The sequence below is a fragment of the Macrosteles quadrilineatus genome, unplaced genomic scaffold (assembly GCF_028750875.1).
Source record: "Macrosteles quadrilineatus isolate MER2022 unplaced genomic scaffold, UCM_ALF_1.0 Scaffold_2__2_contigs__length_208266976, whole genome shotgun sequence".
In the NCBI taxonomy this organism is placed as follows: domain Eukaryota; kingdom Metazoa; phylum Arthropoda; class Insecta; order Hemiptera; family Cicadellidae; genus Macrosteles; species Macrosteles quadrilineatus.
Window position 1 is genome coordinate 26,235,266 of NW_026542595.1, and position 25,696 is coordinate 26,260,961.

Sequence of the window (25,696 nt, forward strand, 5' to 3'; positions counted from 1 at the left end):
TGAGTAAATGGCTCTCCAAGTTGTCATTTACAATTCACAGCTGATTATATATTAACAACCTCTGAGTATACGGCAACGGATCAACAGCTGTTGCTTTAGAGGCCACCTGTATTGCTGTGATGAGTAAATAGTAGTAGTAGACGTTAGTATTTACTGTGTTTAGTTCCTTCAAAAACGTTCAAAATTAATTTTATTTCAGCATTAAGAAAGTACCTATTAATTTATGCTTTTAGCCCATGATGATTTTATAAAAACTTAATTTTTAATAAGATATTTTTTTTGAAAACAACGATCTATCCTCTTAAAATCACAATATTAGAGGGAGGAGTGCTGCAATAACCAGTTAATGTTATATGTTATGTCAAAGCCTTCTATAATTTTAGTCAGATTTCAATAACATTTCATGAGAAATTGTAATATTCTTTTCAACTGTATTTTACATTTTTATCTAAATTTTAACTGTAAGCTATATCACTGAAATTGATCAGAGATTGAAGTAAATAGTATTTCCACAACATGTGCAATCTTTTTTGGACAGATTGCTTTAATACATAAAATAGGTACTTCCAGTTTTCAATGTGAAATAAGATTGACGTGAACCATTATAATATCAGCCTTGTAATGCATTATACAGAACTGAATTTCAATTTTCATTGACTTAATACTCTACTGATGACTGCGACAGACAAGATTTGTCACTGCAGCTATTACTGTCAGAAGAGTAGGTCGTTAAGGAAATCCATAAACACTATCTGAATAGACTCTGTGATGACATTTGCTGTTTTAGCGACGGACAGAGTTGATATATTATGTTTTGACAACTTGATAGTCATTTTATCTAAATGAAAAAGGAACACATTCACCTTTTGTATCTGAGTTTAATATTGAATACGGTACACTTTATGATAAAAGAGCAGTAAAATGATGGTTTCATGTGTGATATATTATAAATAATTTGTATACAGTACAGTTTTCTAAATTTAATACACAAAGGGAAGAGACCCATTCTATAACCTATTAATGAATGAATTAATTATTAATGCTGTTAATTATTCATAGCTATGTATATAATTAAAGGACACTACCCATGGTACTAAGTAAGTTCGATTAAAACTTAGATACAGTAGATCAATCAGCGACCGTAGTCCAACAGTTTTGCGTCCAAAGGTTAGCTGGCTATAATTTATATACGGTCTAAATGTAACTTTGACGTGTTTCTGTCTTGCAAAACGTTATCATAAATTAAACATAGCTTGTGTACACTGAAACTAGGAAAAACTAAGAGTTGGTTTAGATAGTAGGTGGGTAGTAAAATTACGACTCAAAAATATGATATATAACTGAGCATAGGCAGAGAAGAAGATGGCTTGATGAAGTGGAGGATGACCTGAGGACGTTGAGAGTGAGAAATTGGAGAGAGATGGTGCAAGATAGAGCCGATTTGAGGCGAACTGTAGCGGAAGCCAAAGGCCACCAAGGCCTGTAGAGCTGCGGAAGTCAGTAAGTAACTGAGAACGTATTTAGGGAAACAATTAATAGCCAGGACTCACGCATAATGTTTTAAAAGAACCAATAAAATTGAATTGAACAAACTGACTGTACAACTCACGTACATGCAGAGATATTGTAATTAATATAAAACACATATCTGACTACAGCAAGGTTTTGTATCCTACCTACTATATGTAACATGGTTATTTAATTATAAATACGGTGCCTTGATCCATCGGGAGTTGGCTTATGAATAATATAACTAAGCAGTTCTTGTCGAGTCACAAGTTTAAATACAAAGTGTTAAACTGCAACTTTCAAAGCAAACTTATATTCTAATCTTGTTGGAGTTTGTTTTATGGTGGCAGAAAGTGACTTAATATTAATTTTTCTTTTTTCCAAATAAATTACAACGACTTTATATTTTGTCTTTTCATCTCTCTTCAATATGAGAAATTTATTTTATTGGGATAGAGAATTGAAACGCAGATTAACAATGTTTTTAAGCAGTTATTCAGTTACATATTCATAGATAAACATGCACAAAAGGTAAAGTAAACATTTCCAAACTGGCAAGTGATCATAAAGGCCGCCTGGCTAACTATCGATGCATGAGGCGGCCCATGTAGTACGTCGCTGATGTATTCATTACTTTTGCTAATGTCCATACACATTTAAAACACTAAGTTTAAATTCTTTTCCACATTTAGTTTCTATTTTTGCTATAACTAAACGGGTTTGCGATTATACTTATGACACTATAGACTTTCGTACAAGGGGGACCAGTTAACAAATACAGATTTTCAGTTAAAGTCTAACGGGGAAGTTTTGAAATGTATTTTGAGAAAGAAAGCACTGTGAAGGGAATGGATCGCTGGGTAAAAACGCAATAACCCTGAGTTATATGTTTGTTTACTTAGCAAAGTCCTTCGGATCTCTTACCAGGCACCTTCTGCTTTGGATTGAATGCACATACATATTTATTCTAAGGATATTGATTTAAAGATGAATATACTTTTTATTTGAGAATAAATATATACTTCGATTGTTATTTTATTTGGATTAATCTGTTATATTACAACTATCCCACTAATATTTTCTATACTACTACATGAAGTATTAAAATACCCATGACGAAATACACTGCGAATCCGATACTATAATACTTAAGTGTTAATCCAACATGTTAAGCCTTTGATATTCTGTTGAATACTGTTTAATCATTTAATTGACGTGGTCACATAATATTTATATGCCTTGTTCTCTTATTCAGTAGGATATACAGGATTTACACCAACATTAATTATTTATAACACTATCCTACCTCGATCTTGTACAGCACAAAACACCTATTTTTAAAATCCTGAAATGAAGGATGTTGAATGTTGAGTGTTACAGGTTTTATGTTTTCTCTGTAATAATTTATGCTTAGGTGAACAATCAAAGTGAGAAAGTTCCCTTCTCCTTAATGAAAACTTACCTTCAAACTTTAAAACTTTTCTACCACCAAAATTATTATTAATAGCCTTGAACAAAATTAGTTCTAAAACATGGTTGCATATATATATTTTTATTAAGTCATTATTATTTTTAATAAAAAAATTATTGTTTTCAGAAAGGTTGCACTTGTATCTAAAGTATGAGTTCTCCCGTCAAAGGCGAAATATATTTACATTTATATATACAGACACAGATTAAATAAAAACTAAGTGATACTGCTTACAATGATTGATGTTAATATAACACGAGACTAAGTTTATTGAATACATTATATTTTTACAACGTTGTAACTTTGATTAGCTATAATTAATTGATTAATTTTCTCTTTTGAAAATGTGAAGTTATTACATTTTCAGTGCGTTATATATTTATTATTGTTTAATTGATGAATTCTCCCTTTTGAAAACGTTCACAAATATAATGTAAATATTTAACAGAAATAAGATCGTCAATTTAGTCTGTTTATTTAACAACAAATACAGCACGTAATTTATATAATTAAAATCTGATTCCAAGGTGTAATATATATCACCAAGCAAACCAAAATGTTAAAGGATGTAAAATTAATAAAAAAATGTTTAGTAAGTTATTTTAGTTTATGTCCAACATTATCAGTATGAATTGGATATAGCTTTAACATGTATTAATTATCATTGTCTAGGTAGTAACATCAATATAGTCTATAGGGACATATTTACTATAGACTCTTGTTGAACATCAAAAGATACATAATTACAATACAACGCACAGATGATAGTAACTGAATAATGGTGATTGGTTGTTATGTTTGTGGTTTGACAGTTCATGTGATAAACCTCATCATACATGTTAATTATCAACAAAAATGTGGTATTTATTCGTATAAGTTAGAATACCTAAATTCATTATTTTACATCAAATACTTACTTTATAAACTCTAAAATACAATAATTAATGTTCTCCTAACTTGAGTATAGGGAAATACTAACTTGTATTTAACACGTATATTGAAAACATTGTTTTATGCTATTTACTCTTAAGTTATGAAAAACACAAGTAAAGTTCTTAAGTTAAAATCCTTGTTTTATGAAGTGTATGATTACATAAAAAACTTAAGCTATTTACTCTTAAGTTCTATTAAAAAAACAACTAAACCGATTTGTATCTTTTGTCATGTATTGATAAACATCAGATTGATTTGCAAATGTGTAAATTTAAGAACATGAAACATCTAGGAATATATTCACCGAGCATAATTCGGTAAGACAAAATACATGTAGGGATTAATATATCTATCAAATTAAAGCGTAACTTGTAAACCCGTATCAACTCAGAGTACATAAGACGACTCTCTGCATGTTTCAAATATGAGGTAAGAAAAAAACATATAAAATTGTATTGAAAAATATGGGTTTAATTGAATCAAAACTGCTTTTATAAGTATTTTTTTTTATTAAAGATAAAATTACACGATTTTAAAATACTTGATTGTGATATTAATTAATGTCCAGATCTTATAGAATTAAAACTTATGTAACCTGGACTTTTTTGATCTAATATGACAACATTCTGGGGATTTGAACATGAAAAACTTTTGCATTTAATTTTGTTAAACCAAAATAATTATTAATTTCAGAGAACTGTGAAATAGCCTAGCACATGGGTGTAATGCACTACTATTGAAACTGTTTAGAACTTGAAAGTATGAAAGTAAAAGTTATGGTGGAAATACTGAAAATGAAAAAGTAAGTTGTGAAAAAAGAGAATAAAACTCATTAGGCTGCCGTGGAAGTAAACCCTTTGTGATCGTTCAGTTTCACCGAGTTTTTGACGAGATTCAATATCAATAAACCTGTAATCTTCTTTGAGGATCAGAGCCTTCCCAGGAGTGAAAATAAAATCTTTTTGATAATTTCTGATACTAAACCACTTTTTAATAAATATCTATTAACAAAAATACTCTTGTCGATATTAGTGAAGGGTTTTAATGACTGTTATACCCTTTCGACTAAAATACCTTCACCTACGCAAGGTTGTTTGGTACTGTATTACATTCAACCTATCAAAGCTTTGATGTACCATTAGCATGTTATAAATAGCCACTCTCTGGGTTTTAACCTATTATCCTTTTGACTTTGAAAATTACCACCTCAAACCATGTGCAGTTAATTATTTTTATATTGCATTTGATAATTATTTTTGATAATACTATGTTGTCATCCCTAATCGACGTTGATTCAATTCAATGTAGCAAACAAAAATATAAATCATTATTATATGTACCATATTGTATAAAGAACCAAATTTACTAGCTAAGGAGAAGTAGCATAATCCGTCAGTTGTGAACTACAGATTACTATGTGTTTTTTAAACGAAAGGTAATAATTAGTTAACTGTTAATCTAAGCAAAAAAATCCCTGCGATTCGAAGCTATAAATATTAGTCAGCCAATGATGTTTCTAGTATTGAAAAAAGAACAGATTGAGGTTGCTTATTCATATCAGATTACTTTACGTTCTATTTCGTTAACACATACTACATTAGATTATGCCTACTGCATGACACTAAAATGTCTGTTAAGTGCAAAATAGACACAAATTACTTTTCTGGTACTACACCAATGCGTGAAATGTAATTAGGTATAAGTAAATCATTAGGGTTATTAACTCGTTCATTTCTTCATTTCACCCACAACCACAGCATCGTCAATTTACTGATTTCAGATAATTATAAATAGTAGTTGTAATACTTTTGCGAAATTTCAAGCATTTTGTACTCCGCATAATTTATCAATATCATTGATAAATCATGTATCATAGTTAATTATGATATATGATAGTTAGATTATCATATATCATAATAATGTATCAAGATCATTGAGGCCCCACTACGGCACACCTCCAGACTAAGGGAATGTCCGATTGCCTAGTTGGATTTTCACTAAGATATATATATCCTTAAAATTCTTATATTTATTCCATATTTCAATAACATTAAGTTTACCGAGTACTTAGGATTGCCAGCTGAGAATATGCAAGGTTTTAACGACAGAGACAGCAGGGAAGGGACATCATCTCTTTATCTCCTTCCTTCTATGTAATCACTTCCATTCATAAAGGTGGTTCATTATACAGCTTATGTTGCGCGCAATATTCTCAATAGTATTTTAGTAAACTGATATTATGAACTTTACAATCCTTTGATGTATACAGTGTGTACAATTGTATTCACGTGCTGCAACATATATTGACTTATGAAACCAAGGTATTTAGATATAACAGTCAATGTGAGGGGTTTCTTTAACCTCTTCAGTTGATTGGTTGTTATGGGTAAATATATGTAAAAATAATGTAAATTTGTCGTCAGATATTGTATACAATTAACTATATTGATATCGCTAAGTTTTCCTTCATTATACTTTTTGTAATGAATGGGGGTTTGCATTCATTTTTTGTCAATTTAGGTGTCGATCGTTCAGCATACGATCGTTGATGGATTGCAAGCAAGCGACATATTATATGTAAAATAGTTCAGTAGTAAGTAATTAGTTAATTACTATATAATTACCGAGATCAAGAGTTCATGAAAGTGGGCTGCCGTATACACTTCATTACTGCGTGATTCCAAAAAGGTGTACCAGGTAAAACGCTCTGAAAATATTCTAACAAAAACAGCTCGGTAGACTTCTATACACAGTTCTGTATTCAGTGTTCTATATGTTAACTTACGAAAAAACATCTGTTCTGTTCTGCCATGTTCAGGTTAATCATCTCAGTCTTGAGAAAAAAATTAACTCATCAAGTTCTTTAAATCATCTTATTTATTAAAACGTAAAATGTTTTTTTATTTCATGATTCTTATCCAACCACTTGACGGATATTCATGCTTTTTTTGTTAAAAGAAAGATTTTTTGAAAAGAAGGGAATCTCGAAGCCATCATTTTAGTTTAGGGTTTTGGTTTTAAAAAAATTGAGTATAATTTTTAAGAAGTGTAATAGCAGACGCTAACAATTAAATAGTATATTTCATCACTAGGGCCTAAAGTGACTCTTTACTTCTAACTTGTTCTAACTTCTAACTTGTTTTTTATTTAATTTGCTGGAAATATGCAGCTGTTAAGAAAGTAATTCAATCGTTTCGTCTATTACTATTGTGGTAGTGTACATTATACTATCGGTATGTCAAACTATTTACAATAAGGCAACAATAAGCTACAATGGATTAAACAATCGAAACATAATTTGGAGACTTTACTCCCTATAGAGTAAAAATACGACTTAAGACCAGCCAACATACGAGAACTATCCCAGGAGTGGTGTATGGTTCAGAAACTTGGGCACTGATCAAAGAACCGAAAAACCTTATTGCTTATAAGAATAGAGTAGAGAGGAAATAAACGGACCAGTTAAAGATATCGGAATTGAGATACAAAAGAACAGAGAGCTTAGAGAAATGTAAAAACATCCAGATGTAGGGGTACTTTCCAAAAGTAAAAGGCTCGGATGGGCAGGATAACTGTTAAAAGTGTATTCCAAGGAGTGTAGACATGGTACAAGGCCACTTGGAAGACCAAGTAGAAAGGCCAGGTAATTAAAGACATCTCTGGAATAGGATCAACAGTAGAAGAGGAAAGGGATAAAAGAGAATTTGAGCACAACTATGGGACTGACGTGCGATGGTAGTAGACAGTGTCAGTGGATGATAGATGATGACTTTGTTTGTAAAGCTGACAATGTCACCAATATACTCGGCCACCACTTGTAGTCATATACATGCACAACTATGGAACTGACGTGCGATGGCAGTAGACAGTGTCTGTGGATGACAGATGATGACTTTGTTTGTGAAGCTGCCAATGTCAACACTATACTCGGCCACCACTTGTAGTCATATACATGCACAACTATGGGGAACTGACGTGCGATGGTAGTAGACAGTGTCTGTGGATGACAGATGATGACTTTGTTTGCGAAGCTGCCAATGTAAACACTATACTCGGCCACCACTTGTAGTCATATACATGCACAACTATGGGACTGACGTGCGATGGTAGTAGACAGTGTCTGTGGATGACAGATGATGACTTTGTGTAGCTGCCAATGTCAACATTATACTTGGACACCACTTGTAGTCATATACATGCACAACTATGATACTGACGTGCGATGGTAGTAGACAGTGTCTGTGGATGATAGATGATAACTTTGTTTGTGAAGCTGCCAATGTCAACACTATACTCGGCCACCATTTGTAGTCATATACATGCACAACTATGGGACTGACGTGCGATGGTAGTAGACAGTGTCTTTGGATGACAGATGATGACTTTGTTTGTAAAGCTGCCGATGTCAACACTATACTCGGCCACCACTTGTAGTCATATACATGCACAACTATGGAACTGACGTGCGATGGCAGTAGACAGTGTCTGTGGATGACAGATGATGACTTTGTTTGTGAAGCTGCCAATGTCAACACTATACTCGGCCACCACTTGTAGTCATATACATGCACAACTATGGGGAACTGACGTGCGATGGTAGTAGACAGTGTCTGTGGATGACAGATGATGACTTTGTTTTTGAAGCTGCCAATGTCAACACTATACTCGGCCACCACTTGTAGTCATATACATGCACAACTATGGGACTGACGTGCGATGGTAGTAGACAGTGTCTGTGGATGACAGATGATGACTTTGTGAAGCTGCCAATGTCAACATTATACTTGGACACCACTTGTAGTCATATACATGCACAACTATGATACTGACGTGCGATGGTAGTAGACAGTGTCTGTGGATGATAGATGATGACTTTGTTTGTGAAGCTGCCAATGTCAACATTATACTTGGACACCACTTGTAGTCATATACATGCACAACTATGATACTGACGTGCGATGGTAGTAGACAGTGTCTGTGGATGATAGATGATGACTTTGTTTGTGAAGCTGCCAATGTCAACACTATACTCGGCCACCACTTGTAGTCATATACATGCACAACTATGGGACTGACGTGCGATGGTAGTAGACAGTGTCTGTGGATGATAGATGATGACTTTGTTTGTGAAGCTGCCAATGTCAACACTATACTCGGCCACCACTTGTAGTCATATACATGCACAACTATGGGACGGACGTGCGATGGTAGTAGACAGTGTCTGTGGATGATAGATGATGACTTTGTTTGTGAAGCTGCCAATGTCAACACTATACTCGGCCACCACTTGTAGTCATATACATGCAGAACTATGGGACTGACGTGCGATGGTAGTAGACAGTGTCTGTGGATGACAGATGATGACTTTGTTTGTGAAGCTGACAGTGTCAACACTATACTCGGCCACCACTTGTAGTCATATACATGCACAACTATGGAACTGACCTGCGAATGTAGAAGACAGTGCCTGTGGATGACAGATGATGACTTTGTTTGTGAAACTGACAATGTCAACACTATACTCGGCCACCACTTGTAGTCATATACATGCACAACTATGGGACTGACGTGCGATGGTAGTAGACAGTGTCTGTGGATGACAGATGATGACTTTGTTTGTGAAGCTGACAGTGTCAACACTATACTCGGCCACCATTTGTAGTCATATACATGCACAACTATGGGACTGACGTGCGATGGTAGTAGACAGTGTCTTTGGATGACAGATGATGACTTTGTTTGTAAAGCTGCCGATGTCAACACTATACTCGGCCACCACTTGTAGTCATATACATGCACAACTATGGAACTGACGTGCGATGGCAGTAGACAGTGTCTGTGGATGACAGATGATGACTTTGTTTGTGAAGCTGCCAATGTCAACACTATACTCGGCCACCACTTGTAGTCATATACATGCACAACTATGGGGAACTGACGTGCGATGGTAGTAGACAGTGTCTGTGGATGACAGATGATGACTTTGTTTTTGAAGCTGCCAATGTCAACACTATACTCGGCCACCACTTGTAGTCATATACATGCACAACTATGGGACTGACGTGCGATGGTAGTAGACAGTGTCTGTGGATGACAGATGATGACTTTGTGAAGCTGCCAATGTCAACATTATACTTGGACACCACTTGTAGTCATATACATGCACAACTATGATACTGACGTGCGATGGTAGTAGACAGTGTCTGTGGATGATAGATGATGACTTTGTTTGTGAAGCTGCCAATGTCAACATTATACTTGGACACCACTTGTAGTCATATACATGCACAACTATGATACTGACGTGCGATGGTAGTAGACAGTGTCTGTGGATGATAGATGATGACTTTGTTTGTGAAGCTGCCAATGTCAACACTATACTCGGCCACCACTTGTAGTCATATACATGCACAACTATGGGACTGACGTGCGATGGTAGTAGACAGTGTCTGTGGATGATAGATGATGACTTTGTTTGTGAAGCTGCCAATGTCAACACTATACTCGGCCACCACTTGTAGTCATATACATGCACAACTATGGGACGGACGTGCGATGGTAGTAGACAGTGTCTGTGGATGATAGATGATGACTTTGTTTGTGAAGCTGCCAATGTCAACACTATACTCGGCCACCACTTGTAGTCATATACATGCAGAACTATGGGACTGACGTGCGATGGTAGTAGACAGTGTCTGTGGATGACAGATGATGACTTTGTTTGTGAAGCTGACAGTGTCAACACTATACTCGGCCACCACTTGTAGTCATATACATGCACAACTATGGAACTGACCTGCGAATGTAGAAGACAGTGCCTGTGGATGACAGATGATGACTTTGTTTGTGAAACTGACAATGTCAACACTATACTCGGCCACCACTTGTAGTCATATACATGCACAACTATGGGACTGACGTGCGATGGTAGTAGACAGTGTCTGTGGATGACAGATGATGACTTTGTTTGTGAAGCTGACAGTGTCAACACTATACTCGGCCACCACTTGTAGTCATATACATGCACAACTATGGAACTGACCTGCGAATGTAGAAGACAGTGCCTGTGGATGACAGATGATGACTTTGTTTGCGAAACTGACAATGTCAACACTATACTCGGCCACCACTTGTAGTCATATACATGCACAACTATAGGGGAACTGACCTGCGAATGTAGAAGACAGTGCCTGTGGATGATAGATGATGACTTTGTTTGTGAAACTGACAATGTCAACACTATACTCGGCCACCACTTGTAGTCATATACATGCACAACTATGGGACTGACGTGCGATGGTAGTAGACAGTGTCCGTGGATGACAGATGATGACTTTGTTTGTGAAGCTGACAGTGTCAACACTATACTCGGCCACCACTTGTAGTCATATACATGCACAACTATGGAACTGACGTGCGATGGCAGTAGACAGTGTCAGTGGATGACAGATGATGACTTTGTTTGCGAAGCTGCCAATGTCAACACTATACTCGGCCACCACTTGTAGTAATATACATGCACAACTATGGGACTGACACGGGATGGTAGTAGACATTGTCTGTGGATGACAGATGATGACTTTGTTTGTGAAGCTGACAGTGTCAGCACTATACTCGGCCACCACTTGTAGTCATATACATGCACAACTATGGAACTGACGTGCGATGGTAGTAGACAGTGTCAGTGGATGACAGATGTTGACTTTGTTTGCGAAGCTGCCAATGTCAACACTATACTCGGCCACCACTTGTAGTAATATACATGCACAACTATGGGACTGACACGGGATGGTAGTAGACATTGTCTGTGGATGACAGATGATGACTTTGTTTGTGAAGCTGACAGTGTCAACACTATACTCGGCCACCACTTGTAGTCATATACGTGCAGAACTATGGAACTGACGTGCGATGGTAGTAGACAGTGTCTGTGGATGACAGATGATGACTTTGTTTGTGAAGCTGACAGTGTCAACACTATACTCGGACACCACTTGTAGTCATATACATGCACAACTATGGAACTGACCTGCGAATGTAGAAGACAGTGCCTGTGGATGATAGATGATGACTTTGTTTGTGAAACTGACAATGTCAACACTATACTCGGCCACCACTTGTAGTCATATACATGCACAACTATGGAACTGACCTGCGATGGTAGTAGACAGTGTCTGTGGATGATAGATGATGACTTTGTTTGTGAAGCTGCCAATGTCAACACTATACTCGGCCACCACTTGTAGTCATATACATGCAGAACTATGGGACTGACGTGCGATGGTAGTAGACAGTGTCTGTGGATGACAGATGATGACTTTGTTTGTGAAGCTGACAGTGTCAACACTATACTCGGCCACCACTTGTAGTCATATACATGCACAACTATGGAACTGACCTGCGAATGTAGAAGACAGTGCCTGTGGATGATAGATGATGACTTTGTTTGTGAAACTGACAATGTCAACACTATACCCGGCCACCACTTGTAGTCATATACATGCACAACTATGGAACTGACCTGCGAATGTAGAAGACAGTGCCTGTGGATGATAGATGATGACTTTGTTTGTGAAGCTGACAGTGTCAACACTATACTCGGCCACCACTTGTAGTCATATACATGCACAACTATGGAACTGACCTGCGAATGTAGAAGACAGTGCCTGTGGATGATAGATGATGACTTTTTTTGTGAAGCTGGCAATGTCAACACTATACTCGGCCACCACTTGTAGTCATATACATGCACAACTATGGGGAACTGACCTGCGAATGTAGAAGACAGTGCCTGTGGATGACAGATGATGACTTTGTATGCGAAGCTGCCAATGTCAACACTATCCTCGGCCACCACTTGTAGTCATATACATGCACAACTATGGGACTGACGTGCGATGGTAGTAGACAGTGTCTGTGGATGACAGATGATGACTTTGTTTGTGAAGCTGCCAATGTCAACACTATACTCGGCCACCACTTGTAGTCATATACATGCACAACTATGGGGAACTGACCTGCGAATGTAGAAGACAGTGCCTGTGGATGATAGATGATGACTTTGTTTGTGAAGCTGACAATGTCAACACTATACTCGGCCACCACTTGTAGTCATATACATGCACAACTATGGGGAACTGACTTGCGAATGTAGAAGACAGTGCCTGTGGATGACAGATGATGACTTTGTTTGTGAAGCTGACAATGTCAACACTATACTCGGCCACCACTTGTAGTCATATACATGCACAACTATGGAACTGACGTGCGATGGCAGTAGACAGTGTCTGTGGACGATAGATGATGACTTTGTTTGCGAAGCTGCCAATGTCAACACTATACTCGGCCACCACTTGTAGTCATATACATGCACAACTATGGAACTGACCTGCGAATGTAGAAGACAGTGCCTGTGGATGATAGATGATGACTTTGTTTGTGAAGCTGGCAATGTCAACACTATACTCGGCCACCACTTGTAGTCATATACATGCACAACTATGGAACTGACCTGCGAATGTAGAAGACAGTGCCTGTGGATGATAGATGATGACTTTGTTTGTGAAACTGACAATGTCAACACTATACTCGGCCACCACTTGTAGTCATATACATGCACAACTATGGGGAACTGACCTGCGAATGTAGAAGACAGTGCCTGTGGATGATAGATGATGACTTTGTTTGTGAAGCTGACAATGTCAACACTATACTCGGCCACCACTTGTAGTCATATACATGCACAACTATGGAACTGACCTGCGAATGTAGAAGACAGTGCCTGTGGATGACAGATGATGACTTTGTTTGTGAAACTGACAGCGTCAACACTATACTCGGCCACCACTTGAAGTCATCTTTGCAATAGCTTAGGCTCAATACAGCGATTGATCTCATTAAATTGTATACTTAACTATAACTCTGTTGTAGGAGGTTATTTGGAATTATTGATAAATAGTATGGGTTGTGTCAACATAACATTTTTTTATGTATAATTTGGCGTAAATCCTATAATCTAGATGAATTATACTCATGTTAAATAATTTTAAGAAGATTCCTTGCATATTGACACTTGTTCTTATTTTTTAAATTTAATTAATGTTTTACAGTTTTGTTGTTCCTTCAAATTTAAATTGTTTGTAATCATGTAAAATGGTTATAAGCCAAATTTGTTACTGTTTAAGAAGAAGGGAATGTATTTGTGTGCAGTTAAAAGTTCACGCTGACTCAAGATCAAGATAAAGATGGAAAAGACAATTAGTATTATAAGAGACTCTCGCGGAAAAGCCTTTTTATAAGGCTTATGCCATTTGTATTGTAAATTCATTGTATATATACGCTGTACCAAGTAATAAATAAATAAAAAATAAATAACTAGTTTTTGAATTCTCATTTTACTATCGTAGTAGAACATTACTTGACAAAATTTCAGTCAGGCTTTGTCAGAAATTGTACATTTAGGAAATGCATAGAAATACGTATCAAATACGGGACGACAAAACTTAATGATTTTATTTTTTATTCAGTAAAAATACTTAAATTTATTTTATTTTTGCTTCGTCAAACCCGCCTGCTTGTAACAATGAAGATAAATCAAAGAACGAGAGAGTGTCTTTTGATTGATTTTGGGAGTTGCATTCAAATCTAATATTCTTCCAGTAGCTACAACAACATCCCTGGATCACTATTTATGTTTTTAGATTGTAACCTTAGCTAACAACGGCATTATAGCGGTTAACCTACAACTGTACTTTCCTTTCTTCTCTTTATTGGATGACATACAATATCAATAAATTATTTAATCACTATAAATTATAATATAATACCGATTACTGAATACTGAAATTATAATACTGAAAATGTAATATATGTGGATTATTGGGGACACAAACTACTGCGAGTGTAAACCCATAAATACAACGACGCTGAAAATATTACCCTTTTATTACTTTCAGCCATGTTTCAGTATTCATTTTCCTCTCAGAAATTTACACCATAGTCTCTTGCTAGAGATTACTGTTGTCATTTCATAATAACAAAATTTACAGTGAATGAATGTCTCTGCTGAGAATACCGTAGCTTTTACCGTAATTTTTGCAGTAACATTTAGGTTCAGGATGGTTTTGTTTTAGGATTTTAAGAAACACCTATTTCTTACTATCTTAATTGTTAAAAATTAAATATTTCTATAAAAAACGTTATTAGGTTTAGTTTTCAAGAAATAAGGACTTTTTCGTATTTTTTTGTGGATTATAGGTATAGATAAGTCTTATTTACGAGGCATGTTTTTTAAGTAAGTACCGTTTTTAAACTTCTCCGTTCCAGCGCTGAGATTGGCATTTTGGACATTTGCTCTGTATATGTGCATCTATTGGCAAGCTCTAGCCGGAAATTCGACAACAATCGGCCGTGTTTACATCCGGTATCGATCATTCTAAATTGTGCCGCCAATTGAGACTGCCGCCGTCTGTGAAGTGCGCGCTGTAATTAGATTTTTATGTTCTAAAGGTGTGAAAGCCATTGGAATTTGTCAACAGATTAGTGAGGTGTATGGCGAGAACATTTATGAGTGATGGAATGGTACACAAGTGGGTAAGGGCATCTAAAGACGGCCCCACCAACGTACATCATGAGCAACGCACTGGGTACTGGGGACAGTGACGCTGCCCAGTGCGTTGCTCATGATGGACGTTGGTGGGGCTGTCTTCATGCCCTTCTGTGTTCGCTGGCCCTTACCCACCTGCGTACCATTTCGTCACTCATAAATGTTATTGACATACACCTCACTGATCTGTCGATAAGTTTCAATGGCTTTCACACCTTTAGCACCTAAAACTCTAATTACAGCGCGCACTTCACAGTCGGCGGCAGTCTCAATTGGCGGAACCATTTTGAATGCTCGATACCGGATGTAAACACGGCCGATTGTTGTCGAATTTCCGGCTAGGGCTTGCCAATAGATGCACATATACAGCGAAAATGTCTAAAATGCCATTCCAAGCACTGCAACGGAGAAATTTAAAAACGGTACTTACTTAAAAAACATGCCTCGTATCTTGTTATTAAGGTTGTATTTCTACGTAAAATTAGATCATATTGCAAAAGAATAAAATAATAATATAATTTAGGAGTTGACTGATTTTACACATCCCTTAAACTATTCAACGCTCAAATATTTATCATAATTCCGATCAATATATATTAGTTTTGAATAATTACACATTTGAACAAATATAACATTTTACCAATTTTTTTGTAAACAAATACAAAAAAGGGCTCTTATAGAAAACTATTTTACATTAAATGTTCTTTAAGAAGTTTATACTTGTGTAATTCAATACAGTAGGTATCAAGATCATTGTATAATTTTTAAAAACTAAAACAATATAAATCTGTAATAACACTGTATAGAGATCTTCAGGGATTACAACTGAAGTAAGCGTGTTTACGAATCGTCATTAGACTAAATTTTAATAAATATCCTCATCCTTGCAAACAAGAAACAGTGCCAGCAAACAAACAAAATATGGGATCGATGACAACTTAAATATAGATGACTCTTTTAAAAAAGTAATTTACCCAATTTCTTGGGTTCGTATATTACTGTACGGTACTTCTTTTCACATAATTTTGTACCGAAATAGAAAAATCATGGCCCGTGATCTAAAATTATGTTTTTGTTTTTACGTTAAATAATATTAAGCTAAATAGTTGAAAGTGTGATACTTAACTAATACACATTATTTCACACACAGACCTATTGCAGCCCTCGAAACACGTTCTGTTAAGTTAGTTAGAGTATGTAGGTTAATGTTTACTGAATGTCCTCATTCAAAACATTTCGAACATTCTGTTCCCAGTATATTCTGCACTGAATAAAATTATTTCTAGGTTATGCAGCTACATATCTTACAGTACCTATTCTATTTAATCAAATTGTGTACAGTTTTAAATCATTGAATATATATAAAAGATTTGTTAATTTTCATAAAAATAAGCTGTTCAATAGTTTAAATTGGATAGCGATGGTATTACCAAACTGTTCTGTTCTATCTTAGTGTATTCGAAAAATAGACTAACTGTCTATATAGGATGTGTAAATTCTGGTAAAAGATCAATCAGTTGGAGAAATCAATTGGATCGAAAATACATACTATATATAGCCTACATAAACGTGTCTATTATAAATAAACTATTGTTCCACATTTAGCCAACGTGTAGGTGTGGAGCAGTAGCCAGCGTGGCTGAGAAATCAATATTGCAAATCCCAGTCTAGTGAGACTGTTAGATCTATTCATAGACTCTACCAAGGAAACCAGTGCAACCGTGTGTATCATGTTAGAACTTTTAATTTATACCTCTTAACTAAAGAATAATTCTCTGTTCTAATCCATTAATAAAACGCTGAATGAAGGTGTATAATCACCATTTTGAATTTTAGTGTGTTACCATAAGCATCGGAAAAAAGATCATCTTGACTTATCAACTAAAATAACGAGGTTCATTTTATCCGATACATCTAGTACCAATTTATTGATTCGAAGCAAAAAAAAACTCATCATCTACTCCAACATAAAATATTATTTTCTAACTAAACTATATCAAAAAAATTTAAGTGACAAAATTCCAGAATCTTTGTATTCTCCTACGTTTTTCTTACAGAAAGTTTAATTTTTCCATCTTAAGAGCATCTTTTATGAACAATGACATAACTTTACGATCCACGAATGTGTTCACAGTCCCTGGTTGTTGAGGTTGTACCAGGCCAGCTCGTACAACAGGCTACGCTAATGGCTGAGGCGGAGAGACCCACATCCCCGTTAATCTGCCTTGGTTACGTGATGACTTTTATTCATCAACATCAACACTGTCATAACGGATAAATTATTTTAAATCCACTCAGAACCATTTGTCAAATTCATTAAACGCTTTAGTTACAATTTCTCGATGCTATTTTTTTATCGTTTTACATGGAATACGTTTTCTGTCCTACTGTCTTTGATATTAAAGCCTATTATAATTCGCTTGTATACTCAAGAACTGGATATATCAACAAGGAGAATAAAACATTTAATATATATTTATAATTAGTTTTGACTTTTTCTAGGGCAACTAATTAGAACCCCAATGATTAACATGGGCGTCAATAAGATAATGTTTTATTCACAACCTTTTACAATCTTGTTCCAGATTCATGATTCACAACAAATGTATACCAGGTGTTCCTCATGTAAGTACAAATATTTTAGTACCAGGAGTGGTGAGTTCAAATTAAACGAAAATTAAGAAAAAATTTTTTTACAAAAACGTCTCGTTAGGGTAGAATCCGTGATTTTGATATTTTTATTTATCCTCCAATACAGTATATGGAGTATATAGGGAAAGTACCACTTCTGTTTTCGTACAACTTTTTAAGTTTATGGTTTTGGGTGGATATATTCATTTTGCCCCCCACAACTCAAAATAGTGGTTTCGTTAGTGATGCCTGTGCGTGCGTACTTATATATGTGAATGTGTATACAGAGCTAAGACCACATATTATGTGGTCAGATTTTGACGACATTTGGTATGTGGTTACTAATACAAATAGTATCTCCTGATGATGTTATTATTTTTAATTCTAGTTTATGGTAATTTTCATATAAAACGACCAGAATGATTTTCAATAAATTTTAGTACCGAATAACATAGTTCATTTAGCTTTTACAAAGCGGTATGGTGAACCAATTATTGTACAGTATATGTTTAGATTTTTATCCACAGGTTAAGTGTAAGAGAGAAACGTTGGCGCTATCTTTGTCTGTATACATAAACAATTTTCCTCCATTCATTCATACATATAACTCGCAATGCTGTAAAAAATATGGTTCAAAAGGTTGTGCAAGGTTTGTGATTTCCCCCCTGAAATGTCAACTACCCCCGCCTCTTACCTATTTTAAGGATTGCGGACAAGCTAATGGAAGTAAGTGCGCGCCAGTTTGCTGATACCGTTCATCCATTTATACATTTCAAATCGTACATAAATATTTATGAAATTTAGTATCTGATTAAAATCAGCAATAAACTATGATTAAAAAAAAAAACTATTATAAAATTATTTTTTATTTGAAAGGGCGGTCATTTTAATTTGTATACCTTATCTTAAGAATTGGGAATTTCACGTTCAATTTTTTTTATATTTAAAATCGGCCATTCTTAAGTTAATTTAAGTTGTAAGAAATAAGACGGCTGACATTTTTAAACCAAAATAATTTATTTGTTTATTTTTTTTTTTGATTATTTATATTTTAAATTGTTTACAAAGTTTCCCAAGGATATATTTGATATTTTAAAGGATATAAATTATAAAAAAAATAAAAATAAATAAAAAAATAAATAAAAAAACAAGAGACGTATATCTGGCTAATGAGGTAGTTTAGGACAAAAATATTCTTTATTTTAATTTAGTTTTGACCTATAAAAACTAGTCCTAAATTATTTGTATTTACCTACGTGACACCCTGTATAATAATGCTCAACAGGAATTGTTCTTCTGTACAATGTAAATAGTAAACACGGTATTAAAATATTGATGGTTAAAAAATACAAGTTTTAACATATTTGAAAGCAGTATAATCCAATTTAATATCTCAAAGCGAAAACGTAACAGTAACCAACTTAAAAATAAAATATTAAAATTATACAAACTAAAATAACTTACGCAACAGATAAAACTATTCAAAATTTCAAATTGGTTGTAATTTTTGCTAACCGTGAAAATATCTAACAATTAAATCAACACTAATAAAGAGTAATTTAATAAGCTATGATTGACCCGTACAATTATTATGGAACTTTTATAAATGAGGTCTGTAGAACGCCCAATCTGTTATCTTCGTTTAAGTAAGGAATTATAAAATTGTATTTACAATTTTTTTTTGCATACAAGCAGTTTAAAGTTTAGGGGCCAACGTAAAAGCAATAAGCCAAGCTAATGGGTTTGTTTACTTTGTTAATAGGTTTCTCGAGCCTGTCTACACTCTGATCCATAGTACATTTTACTGCTCTTGATACTTCAGCATTCTAATGTGTGTCAAACAGGGCAAAAACATAGGACTTGACAAAGAATTGTCATACTTGTATTAGAACAATAACCATACAAATAACTCATAAAAGGCATATTACTAGCAAAATAATAAAACTTTTCCACTGAATTGAGAAAATAATCGTACGGTAAATTATTTGTATTCTGGGAATAATTGCTACAATATGCTGCATTTTGTTGAATGCGGAATGGTAATAATTAAACACATGTGATTACTGATGTTTACATTTGTACTAATAATGCCGGGATTACTCTCGAAAAGCTGATTAGTGAGTAATGCTATGTTAAGCTCTTGAACAGAGATAAAATTAATATGTTATCAAATTTATTCAGTGTTGTACAACGGTTGACAGTTATTAATCAAAACTGTAAAGACAGAAATTAAGGTAAATTTTTACTTCTCAAAATAACGATTAGTTTTTTAGGAATAGAAAAAGATTAAGCTGTAAAATTTAAATGTTTATATAAATGAATAAACGCATACGTTTGTCTTTATTTATATAAAAAATAAATAAAGGTTATTTCCAAATAACAGTTAGAATTAAAAAATATATATCAAGTTGTATTTTTCATAAAACCAATTGATTGTTAAGGTTGAAGGAGCTCTTTATTGGCTATGAACAGCTCACTTCACAGCTACGAGCTGTTGGAGATGGCGAAATTGCTCAGCGTAGACAACAAATAGGTCCGCTATTTCAATTACCTGAATCATTTCCCCCAGTGTCATTAGAGTATAATGGACATTCCAATTTAACTTATTTATTGCAACTTTGTTAAACATACATAACAACTGTAAGGTCAGGCCAAATATATTTTAACTATGCACGAGTACGAGTAGGTAAATCAATTAACAAATAAACAGATAAACTTTAGTCAAAAGATCACTGAGAAGAAACCGCATATGTTTTCTACCAAAGTATTTGATACTTTGTTACAGTATCACTCAAAAGAAATAACAGTGTTACATAAAAATAATAACACTTTGCTATTTGTTGACGTATTTAGTTTAGTTTTATCTACTTAAGATCATCTACCACAGAAACATTCGGGCAATATGATTGTGTCGAGTCAAGTTTTTAGGTTTATAATTTTGTAGTAACTCTTTCTTTTTACCTACTTATTTTTTATCTGTTCTGTAATCTATACAAACTTACCCTTTTATTTTTGTAGTAGATGTCAAAAATTCGTGGAATTCATAAGCATTTTTAAAGGTTTAATACTATCATCACCCCATGGTTATTACCATAGCTGGTTATTGGTTTATTACTATAGTTCTAAAGTTAAAACATGTTTTGTAGCAGTAGAGATTTAAATTAAATTTGCATCCTACCATAATATTTTAAAGCCATAGTTATCTTGAGCTTTAATTTTCAATTAATTACAGTATTTTGTAGGAGTAATACCATTGACTATATGACACTGTGTTATATAGTCAATGGTAATACGCTCTAATATATTTCTATTCACCTCCAACTTATGATCTTTGAAATACTACAATAGATATTTATTAATACGAAAAGCTTATTGGCGATATAATGAAACATATTGCTAATATGTAATCAGATTTGCTTTGTTCCATCAACTCGTTGGAGTGGATTTTACATTAGTGGTATAATGTTATTATCAGAAAATTAATAATTTTATTGGATTTTCTGACAACGTCATAATAGTCCATCTATTAAATTGTAATGTCAACTTCTCCACTGTGAAATTAGTTATTTAGATCAAAGTAAATACCTATACTTCTATAGTAATGGTTTTTTGAACAATTTCGATTCGTAATTTTTTCTCAGCGGTTTTGAATAGTCCAAAGGAGATAATTTCATTTTGATATAAACCCTTCCCATTCCCACTTCGATAAATGCAACTTACCCATTTTATATTAGTAGTTTAATGGGTTCCGAACGGTTTAAACCTTACCTGGAAGACTCATCCTCCTGAATATATCAGCATTTTGTAACAGCACTATTCTGTAACAAAAAAGAATATATGTATGACTCAATCGGTAATATGTCCAGTACAAACATCTAGTAAGCATCACTCACAAGAACAGATTCTGTCTGAAAATCATTTATAATCCATCATGAAGTTTATAAGAGTCCATCATGATGCTTATTGTTTAATAATTTACCCTTTCTTTATTATGGACTGTTAAACATTTACTATGAGACCAAACAGTTCGACAGCTAACCAATCTTTAATGTTTATCTTAATCGCAAAGCACTTCTATAGTTTTAGTTATTTTAATAAAAGGTAACAAAGTAGTATAGAGTTGGTTGCTCAAAACATAATCATTTCTATCCTGATGGTTTTAATTAACCTTTCCTTGCGAGCCCGGAATGGGTTTAATATCTAGCACAGTATGAGCACTTCTTTCTTTCCTGTTATGTCAAAACCATCTAAACCACTACAATCACTGATACCTTTTTAAGATACAAATAGCATGAAACTCTTCATTTTTATCCTCTTTCGATTAATAATTTTTCGAAAGTTTGCAATAAAATTATTTAACACAAAAACTGTGTTTTATTTTTTTTAAATAAAGTTGTATATGATTCTAAAGTATTAGGTTTAGAACTGCAAGACATAAATGATATGTCTAGTAAAAGTTAGTTCTTCCATATTTTGTGAGATGTAGCTCCTCTGGGACGGTTTCGGAAGCAAGAAGTAACTTTGGATATTTACCTGGTAAAGATAACGAAAATTTATTGCACACCTGTATAGTGCATTTTTAAACGTAGTTTTCCTGTTATGTTACGTAGCTGCATGATACTAATAACAAACCTTCTTACAGTATCATCTTTTAATATTCTGCGTTTAAAGGTTTGTATGGATTGATGTGAGGTAACTACTCAAAAATAATGGCGTGAATTAGCTTAAATGTTACATTAATATACATTACTTGTCATATCTTATAGGTTTGGCTTAACCATGATTTTAACTCAGGGCTCTGCCTTAAGTCTTCTAGGTCAGCATGTTAAGATTAAGAGAAGTTTATTTGCCGTCTCTAGTGCCAGTATGAATGTTAAAAACAACTTTTATAATACAAGTAAGCTTGATATTGTGAGTTTATTTATTGTGGTAAAATGATTGTCATTGTAGTCCACGACAGTTTCTGGACGCCCAAAGAGCTGGTTGAAATTAACATGGAGTTAACGGACTTTTGGTTAAAAGACAAAAAGTAACGTATATAATACTTTTTGTTTATTTTACACTCAGGCAGTGTATGTTAAAACATAAATAGGTAATTTGAATTACCTAAAAAAATATATATTTAGTTTTAAGTTTTATTTAGTTTTATACAAATAAAATTATTTCTAACTGCACTTTTTAAAGTACTTGAACAAGACTACACTGATGTTAAACATAAATGGTTATTTATGGATAAAATGTACCTAATGAGAATACGATACGTTTTAAAAAAGAAATCAGTAGAGTTTTTGCTTCTTTGAAATCTACTCTCAGGTTTAAAATACCCTTTTAGGTCCCAGTTCATTTGCTTCTGCTCTCCTTGTTTTGAATGGAACCTTTTGTTCAAATGAATTGTATAAAAAACATAGCATAAAAATATGTCTTTGAAAGCTATAATTCCGATGATTCTTTTTCTTGGACGTCTAGTGCTGTTTTATTTCTTTAGATGTCAATTGTATTTGAATATAATTGTTGGAAAAATCTTAACTGTACAGATGAGAATAAACTAAAAGAAATGGAAGAGAGCAAAATTATTCTTTAAATTAGGGAACATAACTACTTTGAATTTTTTCAAACTGCCATAAATATAAGGATAAATATAATATAATTTTATGATTTCACAGACATACAAACTTCTAGTAGGGGTCTCCAAATACTAAGCATGATTAACAATCATACTTAAAACCCACTAATTTTAATTGAACTTAACATACTAATACTAACTAAGTGAAGGTTTTTTTATATTTAAATTACATTCAAATACACGATTAACTAATAGTTTAGTGTATTTGTACGTTTGATACATATTTAAATCACGTGATTTTATATTAGATTCGACATTGTTTTAACAGCTTGGTACCTATTTTTTGCAGTTGAACATAATAACAGAAATAATTAATCTCAATGTTCGTTTTATTTTATCTACTTTCTCAATACCGGTAGTAGTGTTATTGTCCATACGATAAGTAATTTTATATCATTTAACATGATATTTTATTTTTTGTTTTTTACCTTCTTTAATAATCATCGCATATGGGCGAATGTCTGAAGATGATACACCAGTTAGCCAAAATATAAAACTTCCTACGAAATATGTATTTTATAACAAATAATATGTTGTTTGGCAGAACATTTTCTGTTTATTTTGCTTGATGATAACGGCCATCGAAAGTATGGTAACTGATACAAAGTGTGATATACTGTAGATGTTGAAATGTCGCCTCCCCGGCAAAGCTGGCCCCAGGGACGCCGCAACTGTTGATGCTTACACAAACACTCTCCTTTAGCCCCCTTCTCTCCGCACCAAATACATTTTTGAGTCATACATGGCACATAGGCTATAAACCATGTAGGCCTCATCTGATGTGCCCATGTTGAAATATTGTTTCAAAAGACTACTGTCTTTACGAATCCATCCACCACTATAATAATATAACCACAATATATATCAATCTATCTACCTATCTACTATAATCATCTCAACGATTATCTGTCCATTATTAATTCTCATCTACTTGTTAAGTACTAAATTGCTGTACTGTATGAAATAAAAGGAACCAAGCCGATCGTCATTGAAGGGACCAATCTAAATTGATGTTACAGAAAACTATCAAAGACTTAATCGTACTTGATAACATATTTCTGCTAGCCTAAAAATGACTTACTCCTTTAGACTATGATTAAAAAGTCGACATTCTGTTTCCATGCTTAAGTTGTAAGTTTGTTTGAAAAAAATAAAAATAGTTGATTTGAGCCGTTAACAGAGTGGTCTAATGAAGATTACTTAGTGGTGCTCATTTAACTGTACTTAATTTCTGAATACAAAATCATCCACAGATGGGCCTTATAGATGGGATATATACAAGGGGGCACTGTACCCAAAATATATATAGCCTATTTTTATTTATGTATGAAACCTTTGAGTTTTTACACATAAGTTTTAAGCTATAAAAATACAAATGAAATATGGGGTTGCACCCTTTTACCCCCCCCCCTTCTATAAGGAGCGATGATTTCACTTAAAAAATTATGTTTATCTTAAGGTAGGTATGAGATATCTTGATTTTATAAATTTCATATTGTAGAGTACATTGTGTGCACAAACTGTTTTGTAAAAAATAACACCGCATACAGATATTATTATTATGTATCATATGTCAAAATGTTCAGAAAGAGTAGAACATTTTTGGTAAATAACTAAAATTCTATACATTTTTTTAAATTCCTAGTTTTTTTTGTGAAGCCCACTTAATTCTCCAAAAGTCAATGCTTACAACCCAAGTACAAAAAATAATATACAGAATATTCCATGTAAAAAATCTAATAAAATATGTATTCTCACATCAGTACTAAAGCGTAAATTGACGTTCAAGACTTTATATGCGATTTGTCTCAAGTTTTGTGTGATGTTCTAAGGTTAGATCGGTGGCAGTATGAGCGCGACTGAATGATAAATAGACTGATCCTGGAACTGTCGTGCTACTTGACGCTATTCAAAGTTAATTAGG

General features: G+C 33.9%; 1 protein-coding gene across 1 annotated transcript in view; it reads right to left on the reverse strand.

Annotated features, from left to right (window-relative positions):
• Positions 1-25,696, reverse strand: part of LOC128984747 (cGMP-specific 3',5'-cyclic phosphodiesterase) — a 266,127-nt gene that overhangs the window by 132,581 nt on the left and 107,850 nt on the right. Inside the window, exon 2 of the mRNA XM_054404093.1 lies at positions 21,918-21,967. The gene's annotated coding sequence lies outside the window, so the exon portion shown is untranslated. The remainder of the gene's footprint in view (positions 1-21,917; positions 21,968-25,696) is intronic.